The sequence below is a fragment of the Cnephaeus nilssonii genome (assembly GCF_951640355.1).
Source record: "Cnephaeus nilssonii genome assembly, chromosome: 10".
NCBI lineage: Eukaryota > Metazoa > Chordata > Mammalia > Chiroptera > Vespertilionidae > Cnephaeus > Cnephaeus nilssonii.
This window is the reverse complement of record NC_137081.1, coordinates 8,765,886-8,777,194: the sequence shown is the minus strand read 5'-3', so window position 1 is coordinate 8,777,194 and position 11,309 is coordinate 8,765,886. Positions and strand designations below refer to the sequence as shown.

Here is an 11,309-nt window from a genome sequence, read left to right as displayed (position 1 = left end):
TCACACATGTAGCCAAGTCACTTAGCTTATTCATTTATTCAAAACGTTAGTTAGCACCTTCTGTGCCCTCTTTTCTAGACACACCGGAGGATACCAACAAAGATAGACACATCCTTGCTCTCAAAGCGCTTGCAGTCTGGTAGGGAGGACAAGATGTACACAAGTGACTATAATATCAGCTGTGTGAGTGAGAAGATGCTGGAGATAATTTAAAAATGAGTTCTGTGTCTGACAAGCAACGGTGGGGTGATGGAAAGAGTGTTTCTGTTTGGGAGAGAGAAAGAAGATGGGTCCTCCATGGCCCCTTTGAAGGAGGAAACGCTGGACTCCCAGCGTTTTGTAAACCAGTGCTGCTATGACCTCGCTCCGTGAGGTGGGTAAGGGCAGGAAGAGGCACAGGAGCTATTGTTTATTTCATAAGTATTACAGGTGGCATCCCGAGAGATTTACATTTTCATTTAATTACAACAGCAACCCAGTGGAATAGGTTTTTATCACTTTGCCAAGTTTGCAAAAAAATAAAATAAATAAAATAAAATTTAAGGTTAAGAGAGGCTAATGAATTTGCCCAAGACCACATAACTGATCAGTGGAGAAAATGGGATTCAAGCCAAGTAGAGGGAGGGAGGAAGGTGAGGTCGGGATTTATTTCATTAGCTCCCTCCATGTGAGGTCTCCAAGGCTGGCTGCTTCTCTGGACCAAGGGGTTCCTGTCAGGCACCCTCCCCAAGGATCAAATGAACAGATGAAGGAAGAAAAATACATTGACAATTAAGCCAGTGTCTTAGCAGGTCGGAATCACATTGCTTTTGGCCATGAGCAAGAGTAGATGTCAAGGAATATTTATCAACATATACAATTCAACAGCAAAGTATAGTCACAGGAGATATTTAGAATCGTTACCATAGAGGTGTTCTTGGCCAAACATGGAGATGTCTAAACTAGCTTTATCCATTGGTTAGGCTTCCCAATGGACACAGATACCAGGGGGGTGAGGATATAAGTGGGGGGTGGGAGGGGCAATGGGGGAATAAGGACACATATGTAATACCTTAATCAATAAAAAAATAAAATATTTACAAAGCTTCCTGCCAAAAATAAAGATAAAATAAACTAAACTAGCTTTAACTCCAAGTAACTGGAGTCTGCAGTAGGATGGATGGATGGTAGATAGATAGATAGATAGATAGATAGGCAGATAGAGATAGATAGGTAGATATAGAGATAGTTTGATAGATAGATAGATAGATATCGAGATATATAGATAGATAAATAGATAGATATAGATAGGCAGATAGATATAGAGAAATAAAGACAGAGATAGCTAGATAGATAGCTAGATAGATATAGGTAGATATAGAGAAAAATAGATATACTAGTAGATAGTCAGATAGATATAGAGTGATAGATAGATAGGCAGATAGATAGATGATAGATAGATAGGCAGAGATAGATAGATGATAGATATAGATAGATAGATAGATAGATAGATAGATAGATAGATAGATATTTGTGTTGAAGAGCCAGCAACTCATCTTCCTTGGTGTTTTTGTGGACCAGATAGTTCTTGAATTACTTTGAAGAAACTGTGGTTCGAGAACAGATGTGTGGAATGAATAAAGATAATGTCAAGTGTCTGCTCTTCAAGTGTCTCCGTGCATTTACGTCCCCTTGTCCGGAGGCGTCCACTGGCGTCTGCCTTCAGGCCGGGGCTGCTTTGGCGGCGGGTGCTGGGAGGTGCTTGAGCAACCATGATTACTTTTCCACTTGGAAAATAGGGACTCCAACATAGCCAGCCCGGAGGGACGTGGTGTTTTGATTGAAAATCCACTCATCTAAGCGGAGGCATGCTTGAAAAAAAACAAAAAACGAGCCATGTGTGACTTGAAGTAATTTTGTGCTCAGAACCACTTCTGTGGTTCTCTGGCTGGAGAGCATCAGCGGACGGTTTTCCTAGGAAACCCGAATGGGGCGGAATTTCAATGTGGCCGGAGGAGGGTGCGAGCGGGGGCCCAGGATCTCTGCCCAGGATCTCTGCCCACGGGGTGGAACTGGAGCAGGGGAGAGCGGCGGCCAGTGCAAAAAAAAAAAAAAAAAAATGCAAGCAAAATGTTCTTTATGGTTTACGAGTTTGAATTCCATGCATCGTCCCAGATTCCAGCCCCTGTTACATAAGGAGGGTAAGCGGCTCTGGATGAATTTTAGCACAAAGTGGATTCTGTGGTTAACTTCTAAGAGAACGAACATTTCAGTCTGGCTTCTGACCGCGGATTTCAGTTTCCACTCTTTTAGTGTCTGCTCCAGCAAACGTGTGTGTGTGTGTGTGTGTGTGTGTGTGTGTGTGTGTGTGTGTGAAAGCAAACTCCAGATATTTGAAATGTCTGTTTGCCCTTCACATCCATCCTCAGCGCCTCAGAGTCTAACCTGTCCCTTTGCCCTCTGGCTTTGGGCTGGAAGGAGTCTGGGGGATGCAGGTGTTTATTCTGCTGGCTCCCTCCTTGCGGGGGCCCCTGAAAATGGATGGGAGGCCTGAGCTCCTGGCAGGAGGCCCTCTCCACACGGTCCACCCGTCTCACTAATTCCTCCCCCGACACAGGCCCCGGGGGTGTGAGTCCTGCCTGCGCCCTGCGTGCCGTCCTACCTCTTGTGCTTTTGCTACTCCTGTTACCAGCCACTTTATTAAACTCTTTGCAAGTTGTCTTCTTTTCCCCTTATATTTCTTCTGCATCCTGCATTGTTTTGGCCCTTGAACCATCAAAATGAAGGGAAAGAAGGAAGAAGGGGGAAGGAAGGAAGGAAGGAAGGAAGGATTCAGAAGCCTGGGCTTTGGGGCGTCGTTGTGAGGCTTCTAAAGCAGAGTGAGCGATGTCTGAATGTTGGTGCCCCTGCCAATTGCAGAGGGCACAGTCGAAGGCTCTGGGTGAGCCAGAGGGAGCGGCAGGGGTCTCAGAGGTGCCTTGGAACTTGCTTGCACTAAAGAACGGAGAGGCAAGTGCTGGTCACCTGATAGTTGTCCGCCCCCGAGACCAGCATTCTGGTGGTGGAAGCTATCGGATTTCTCTCAGGCTCTGTGCTTGTTCGATACCCGTTTGTCAGACTGTTTGCAGGGTTACTGGGCAAGAGGGGCCTGGCCTTTTTTGTTTGCTTGTTCTTTTAATTATTGAGACAGTAGTTTTTCTCTCCTGACTAAACTGGGTGCTCAGGGTTTGAACCCACCAGACTAGATATTTACTGAGTAATTCTGGAGGTGGTACATCCTCTGGAAGATCTGACTTAAGGGAAAATCTATTTTTGTTTATTTCCTGTTGGAACAGAAGATCTGGGAAGTAAATATGGATGAAGCTGGGGGGAAAATCCATTGGATAAAACTACTTACTTAGTGGTAACATATTTCAAATACGTGTTTTTGGCGAGCATCCTATAAATGTAGCATTTTATAGAATGCTTTAAGCTATGTAATTTGGCATGTAAAGCACTGAAAAATCATTTAGGGCCCAATTGGCACAAGGCCTGTATCAGAGCAAAGAGACTCCGTGTTGATCGAGATAGATAGGGGTCCTCCCTCAGGGGTTCCCTGCCGCCGGCACCCAGATGGCCGAGCAAAACCCGCTTCCCCAAATCACAGCAGAAACTCTGATTGCATCTTAGCCTCAAGTTCAACAGGCCAGACAGGGTTTATCAAATCAGATTGTCATCATTCTGCATGAATGGCTTTAACATTTCTCTTTTTGCTTCCTGAACTTTGTATTTTTTTGCCATTAAGCACTTTCATCTTTTATTTTATTTTTTAATGTATTTATATTGATTTCTTTTACAGAGAGGAAGGGAGAGGGATAGAGAGTTAGAAACATTGATGAGAAACACTGATCAGCTGCCTCCTGCACGCCCCCTACTGGGGATAGAGCACACAGCCAAGGTACATGCCCTTGACCGAATTGAACCCGGGACCCTTCAGTCTGCAGGCCAACACTGAGTGAGCCAGATCGGTTAGGGCAGCACTTTCATCTTTTGTGGTTGTGTCAACAGCAACTTCAAGGACACCCAGCTCTCCAGTTTGCATGCAATCCTTGCTACATCTCTCTGCACTGCACGCTTAGGGCACCGGGATATTAGTCCTTCTTTTCTTTGCGTGAATGCTTAGCTGGTGAGTACTTCCTGAGCATAACACCAGGCAGCAAGCGTCCAGGAAGAGCAACGGCCTTCCAGCGCAATGAACAACGTGAGCCTCGAGTCCTGTGGTCGGAACCCTCCCGTAGCGCTTTCTTCTACAACTTTCTTTGACCAGAGAGGCATTCTGCTCTGCCTTCAAAAGGACTTTTATGAGCCAGATGTTCAACTCATATTATATTTTGTGACTTTGGAAGGAAATTCAAGCACCTGCAGAAATGCTGGGAGGAGGGAAATGCTTAGAGAATGGGAACAAAACACCCAGCCTGCACAGGCCACTGTAAGCAGCCAGGCACCAGTGCGGGAGGATCCTCCACTGTCTGAGTCAACAGAGCAGGAAAAACTTGCTTTGTTTTTATCACTAAAGAGATGTTTCTATACAGCTGGAGTCCTTTAAGAGATCTTAAAGAAACCCCACTTTATGAAAAATGCTATAATACCGGCAATATCTGTACTTACTTTAAAACACAAGCAAAATTCTATTATCTTAAAGACACTGAAATTTGTTGTGAAGATCTGTTCTAATTCAGGAGTGAGTCACAGTCCAGATTACGTCCTGGAGTCTGCATAGTTCAATCTGACTGTTCTGTAACTACAAACTAACCCTATGGTCTCCATCAGCAGGCAAAGCGTTACGTCCGCTTTTAACTCTCTCTTCTCTCCCCCTGTTATCTGTAACTCTAGCCATGAAACACGGAGTTCAGACAAAGCTCTCGCGCTGAAGGGTAACTGACTGTGGGGCCGGGAAGAGTTCGCAGTCTGTGCACATCGACGGGGTGCTAAGAGGCAAATCTGCACCAGGATGTAGAGCATCAGGGAGCAGAGGAGGAAGTGGGGGACGGTGGTCCTTTCTCACCATCTGGCAGCCACGCGAGATTGATGGATGCTGTACCCACCAGCACCACCCACATGTATGTGTGGGTGGCAATGGTGGTAACGGTGGGGTGCAGCTGTAATTGCCATATATGCTAGTTTTTAAACAAGTGTGTTTCCCCGTCCTGCTGGGATAGAATACCAAGTTTTATGTCTGATCTAGGTATTTTAGAAGAAAGAGAAGGGGAGTTGAGAACTTCCCAACCCTGCTTCCTATTTCAAGGCTGTGTCTGCAGAGGTGCATATCATAAGGCAGCAAGTCTGGTTCACTTGTTTCCTGTCATTCCAGTAGCTCCTATAGGCATTGAGTTTGCAACACCTGGCATGGATTTGCTCCTCAACAGGAGATTCCTCAGGCAAGACATTCAATCTCAGCCATGTTTGTGGAGTCCTCAAACAGGCATAGGAGTGCATAGGATTTCTGTGCCGGGGTGGTTCGCAGAGAATGGGGTCGACATTGTCATTGTTGCCCTCCTCAGCATGGGTCCTCTGCTACTTATGTGCCCAGCTGCCATCCTGTGTGTGTGTGTCTGTGTGTGTGTTTGGGGAGGGGGAGGGGCAGAGATGTGCCTCTTGGGGCCCTCTCCATGGACTGAACACTCAGACACAGAGACCCTGGCCACAGCACTTAGATTTCCAGTTTCCATAAGCATGTCACAGCCATCTCACCTGTAGACTCTCCCTCCCTCCAGGGGCCTATATACCTATAAGCAGGGGCCATCTCTGACTCTCCTGAGAGACTCCAAGCCACCGTCCCGTTTTAGCTCTGGGGAAGCTGCCTCCTGGGGTGAAGCCAAACCCCCACCTTAACTCAGAACACCAGCCCCAACTCTTCCACCGCTGGCATAACCTGGTGTAACACCTTTGCTTTGTGCCGGGGACGGGAAAGACTGTATTCCCCTACAGAAGGGAAATCCTAACCGTTCGGAGACGTAACACAGGCAATGTGCTCGGATACACTTCAGTCTTCCCTGGAGAACCTATCGTAGCACAACAGCTACAGAATAAGACCCCGCCAGCATTTTTGTCAATGCCTCAGCCGGTCACGTCCGTTATTTCCATTTCCCTGTGTCATCTTCCGCGCTGGACTGCACCTTTCTCAGGGATGCGGCTTCTGCTACTCATCGTTTTTACCCCCAATACTCAGCAGAGGCTCTGCCAGATAATATTTGCTCAATAAATATTATTTCAGTAAATGAGTGAGAGGCAGTATTCTGAGCCTCTTGTGTCAACATTTAGGGGAACACAAGCCCTCATGCAGTTATTGTCAAAGACCACCTTCCAAAAAATAGCACAGCTCTGTAGAAATCCGAGGATCTACAGCGACAAGCCGTTCCATCCATCCCATTAAAGTAAATCCCTCCTTCAAACATGTATTGGTGATAACTAGAGATTCCATTTCTGAGTAATTTCTTTTTTCCCCCTTTTTTTTTCTTCAGGGAGTCAAGGTCAGGATATTGTCAAAGCTATCATCCTGATTTAGCCACCCTGATCTCTGTCATTTAAGATGATCCGTGAAGGAGTGACTGCACATTTCTTACACTGGGGTTACGATTCATTTGATCGTCTAGACAGTCTTTGTTTGCTCTGGATGAAGGTCCCCATTTCTCTGTAACACAAGTTACATGAACAGGTAAATTAAAACAAGTTTTGCACTGTGATTTCCCATTAATCATGATTATCAATTCATGAATTCCCGAGAAGCCTGTTTGTCAGAAACATGATCTTTCACCTCCATGTTTGGAAGTTGAATTAAAGATAATTGCATGCATTATGCCACTTGTGACAGTCTTTGAGCTGATTAGCTCGTAGAGGACTGATTAGGCGAAGGCTATCATGGTATAAAAGTGTGCATTATAATGGGCTATGTAGATGAGCTTGTAGAGATATTGTAGATGACATGAAACTAAAAGAACAGATTTCGAACCAAATTAGAGGTTCTCTTAATTATACACCACAGGCATCAGGAGCATGGCAGTCCCTGAAAGACTATGTAAATTCAGCCCCACATTTTTATCAACTGCCCATCACGACTGTCCTGCTCTTTGCTGAAATAAAAAGAGGGAGCATAAATGGAATGTTCTGGCAGGTGGGATAAAGATGCACAACAAAGGACACAACACAAAGCCCTCTCCTGTGCACGTCCCCATAACCGGGCAAGCATTGCAGCCGTCTGTCCGTTCTATCTGCTGCCAAGCCTTCGGAGACACCGTCTGTGTTGATAAAGGTCTTAGAGAGACCCCCCAGACTGTCCCACAACGTGTAAAGCTTCTTGTCTTGTCTTCAGACAACCTCTCCCATCCCCATGTGCCTTCCTGCTTATTAGCTTTTGATGTGATGAGCTCTCGTTCAGCTCTGGTGTCCCAGTTTGCTTTCTGTTTTTTCTTTTGATTTGTACATCGCTGATCATTTAATCATAGTTGTTTCTGGCAGCCTCTGTGTGTGTATCCTGCTTGGTTTCTGCATGTTGCAATTACGATCTAATCTGGGCTTCTAATTTTTCCTAGAGAGCATAAAGCATCAGCGGTAGCGACTCTGAATAGTAAGAGTAAACTCGGATGTGCCCTACCCCACTTCCTCTTGACAAGCCTCCCATTTAGCTGCGTGTTTTAAGACGTCTTGTCTTCAGCAGCTTCAGCAGAGGAGATAAAGCAAAACTCTGATGTGTGATGGTGACTGGGGAATTCTGAATTATCTTGACCTAGACAACTCAGGACATACAGCGATGATGTTGTAGGAAAAATGTGATTTTTCTTGGAAAACCATTGTGTGGAGAACTTTTAGCAAAAACATGACCAAATCGTACAGAAAGGTGGCCTCATAAAAATAGTAAGTAAGCTTTCTTTTTGTTTGACCACAGATACTTTAAGTTGTTTTTTTCTAAGACTATACATTTTCTAATGTATGTCTTTCCTTATGCTACAACTGAAAAAATTATAAATACATGCAGCTTAATAAAAACATTTGGGGGACAGGTCAACAAAAGTAGTTATATGACTTTCAAAGGTGATTATTTAATTTCCCTACAAGGATCATGTATGGGTTAAGGATATAGGCAAGGTCAAGAGGTATATGATCGAGGTTAACAAACCTTGGTTCAGCTTATATTACAGTGGGACTTCCAGTTCAATCAATGCCTTGTGACCTCAGATTTTCCACCTATAAAATAAGAATGAAACTTACTACACATGGGAGGCAGGATACCATCCCCTAAAAATGTTCATGCCCTAATCCCAGGAACCAGCGGATACATTAACTTATGTGACCAAAGGGACTTTGTAGGTGTGATTAAGGGTATGGACCTGGAGATGGGGGGAGCATCCTGGATTATTTGGTGGCCCAATCTAATCACAGGGGTCCTTAAAAGCAGGGAAACTTTGCTGGACAGGTTGAAGGGATGAGATGTAAGAAGAAGGAAGGATTCGTAGCGTGAGAGGGACTCAACCTACCAGGTGCTAACTTTGAAGATGGAAGAAAGGGACCACAAGCCAAGAAGTGTGGGTGGGCTCAGAAGTTGGGAACGATACTCCACTGACAGCCAGCAAGAAAATGGTCCTTATTTCTGAGTCCCCATTTCTGTGTTCTGCCCATAACACAAATAAGCAAGGAAATAAATTCTCCTCTGGAGCCTCCCAATAGGACTGCAGCCTTTTGACACTTTGATCTCAGCCCAGTAAAATCCATGTTGGACTTCTGACCTCCAGAGCGGTAAGATAATACATCTTGTTGTAAACCACTAACTGTGTGGTAATTGTTACAGCAGCAATAAGAAACCAGCATACCATGTGATGGGCAAAGAACATTCATATGAGGGATTAGGAAGGTCGCAGCCTTTTAATATTTTTCTTTCCCATACAAAGATGAAGAATTCTTGGGTGGCCCACGCAGCTACTCCTTACTTTTCTGAAGAGCGTCCTGGGTGAGTTTGGTTTTCTGGACCTTTGTAAGGAGGAAGTGAATGAGAGAGGAAAGAAGGGGAGTTAAAGGGACCAAAGCCTCCGAGAAGGTTCTTGCCTAAAGGCTGTTATAAAGAGAGAGGCACTAAGTTCACCTTGAGGCTGGGTAGGGTAAGTGTCAGCCGTGGCTGGGGACCAGTGTGGAAAAGCGGAGGGAGGAGAGAGTGTCTAGGGGGTGGCAGGGCCCAGGCCTCACAGGCTGAGAAGGAGAGGGTTGGGAGAAAAGGAGAGAGAGAATTTTTCTGGGGTTGTACTCATATGTCAGATGGTATTTTTCAGAAACATGGATAAGATTGGAATTCTTATTTAGATTATGCTTCCTCAAAAACAACTTCATTCTGGACTGAGCCAGAGGTCCATGACCAACATGTTATAAGGACGTAGGAATTAACTGAAGTGAAAATGAATTAAATGTTCAAACTGGAATTTTCTGGTAACTTTTTGATAGATTTCGATAGGTAGATCATAGATAGATAGATAGATAGATAGATAGATAGATAGATAGATAGATAGATAGAAAAAGGTTAACTGAGACCACCTTATCATAAGATTATTTTTCTATGCCGGTAGCTAAATCTTTATGGGTTGAACATTTTTATTTCAACAAAAACTCTAGCTTAAAATTATGTTTGCTCACCATTAAGTAAGATTATTGTTAGACCTGGGTTCAAATTTCAGCTCCTCCCCTTACTAGCTATGCGATTTCTTTTTTATTGATGAAGTTAATCTTTCTGAGTTATAGTTACTTTGCATCTAAAATGGGGATAATAGTACTTGTCTTTCAAGTTTATTGTGAAAATTAGGTTTAACATTTGAAAAGTGCCTAGCAGGGTTCTTGGTACATGGTAATAAGCATTTAATAAACAGCAGCCACTGTTATGATTGGGAGACCCGAGGATATTATGGTAATAATTTAACCCAGGATATGAAAGAGGACAAGTGGATGACAGTTGGTAAGACTTAATAGCAATTTTCTTTGGAATTATTGACATAAATAAATGCAAGTGCCCTTGATTGTGCTTTTTTTTTTTCTTCAGTAACTTCAGTTAATTGTGGTTTCATTTCTGAGACTCTGTTCTCAACTCCTAGACTCGAACAAGTGAAAATTATGTAGCATAAAATTTAGAGTAAAGGAAAACAACATAGAATCCCCGTGTTTGCTCCTTAGGGTGTTACAGCCTTAACTAATAGAATGCCCTTGGCTTGTAATCAAACTTTCTTTCCTTGAGTTCCCTCCTATTTATGAGAATTCCGATTAAAGCCTTGGCTATAACACAGACCTTGGTCAAAATTGAGAAGTGTTAAATTTGATATTTATCATTTTTCCCCTCCAGTGTAATACTCAATCAACTACCCAAGGCTGTCTTCAAGCTCCGGTCCACTGCGAGGGCTGCTGGCTGTCACTGCTATATTCTGCCCATACCTCTTCTCTTCTCAGAGTCTGGGAACCTCAGCAGTTGACGTCTGTTCAGCAAGACTACATTTCCTTCGGCTACTGCTCGGACAGACACTGTCTACTTTTCAGTTGCTCTCCCTTGTTCATGGTTTACATGACATACTAGTTATAGCCACAGTAATGCTATGTAGCAAACAACTTCCAAACCTCGATGGCTTACAACAAAAACCATTATTTTCAATTAAAAATAATAAAAATAAATAAATAAATAAATAAATAAATAAATAAAAGCCATTATTCTCACACGCACACGAGTCTACCCGTAGATTGTGGTTCAGTTGCTCTTGGCTGAGAGGCTCTGCTCCAGCTGCAAGTCTCCTGGGCTCAGCTCCAGGCTGGGGGTTGACTCCAGGTCTGCCCCCTCTGTATCTCATCCACCTTGGACCAGTGATTACCCACGGAATGTTCCTCTCCTGGTGAAGAGTTGGTATACAAAGTTAACACATTTAAAGTCTCTGTTCACAAACATTTCACTAACCAAAGCAAGTCACATGGCCAAACCCAACATCAGTGGGATGACGCAGAATTATTTTACCCCATCATTGGGAGAACACTGCAAATTACATGGCAAAAGGCATGGGTGTATTAGGTTAAACCACATGAAATTGCTGATATTAATTACACCATTTTGTACTTAATCAAAAATGGCAATATTACATAGTTCTACCTTATATTATTACTATCCATGGAAATGAAAAATTAGTACATATAATCCAATCTACCACAAATGGCTAATCAATAGACTTTTCTGATTAACATGCTGATACATTCATTCATTAACTATGTTAAAACTTTAACATGTTTGATTGGATTGCAGTATATTTACTTAAAAACTTTTGGTCTCTCCTTTTCATTCT

At 43.6% G+C, this 11,309-nt stretch overlaps 1 long non-coding RNA gene across 1 annotated transcript; it reads right to left on the bottom strand.

The window, feature by feature from the left end:
• Nucleotides 1-203: 203 nt before the first annotated feature.
• LOC307106420 lies at nt 204-10,853 on the bottom strand. Its single transcript, XR_013814118.1, has 3 exons — nt 10,703-10,853; nt 8,132-8,199; nt 204-1,850 (listed from the first exon to the last, which is right to left on the bottom strand). It is a non-coding gene; the product is annotated as an uncharacterized lncRNA (long non-coding RNA).
• Between the last annotated feature and the right edge of the window lie 456 nt (nt 10,854-11,309).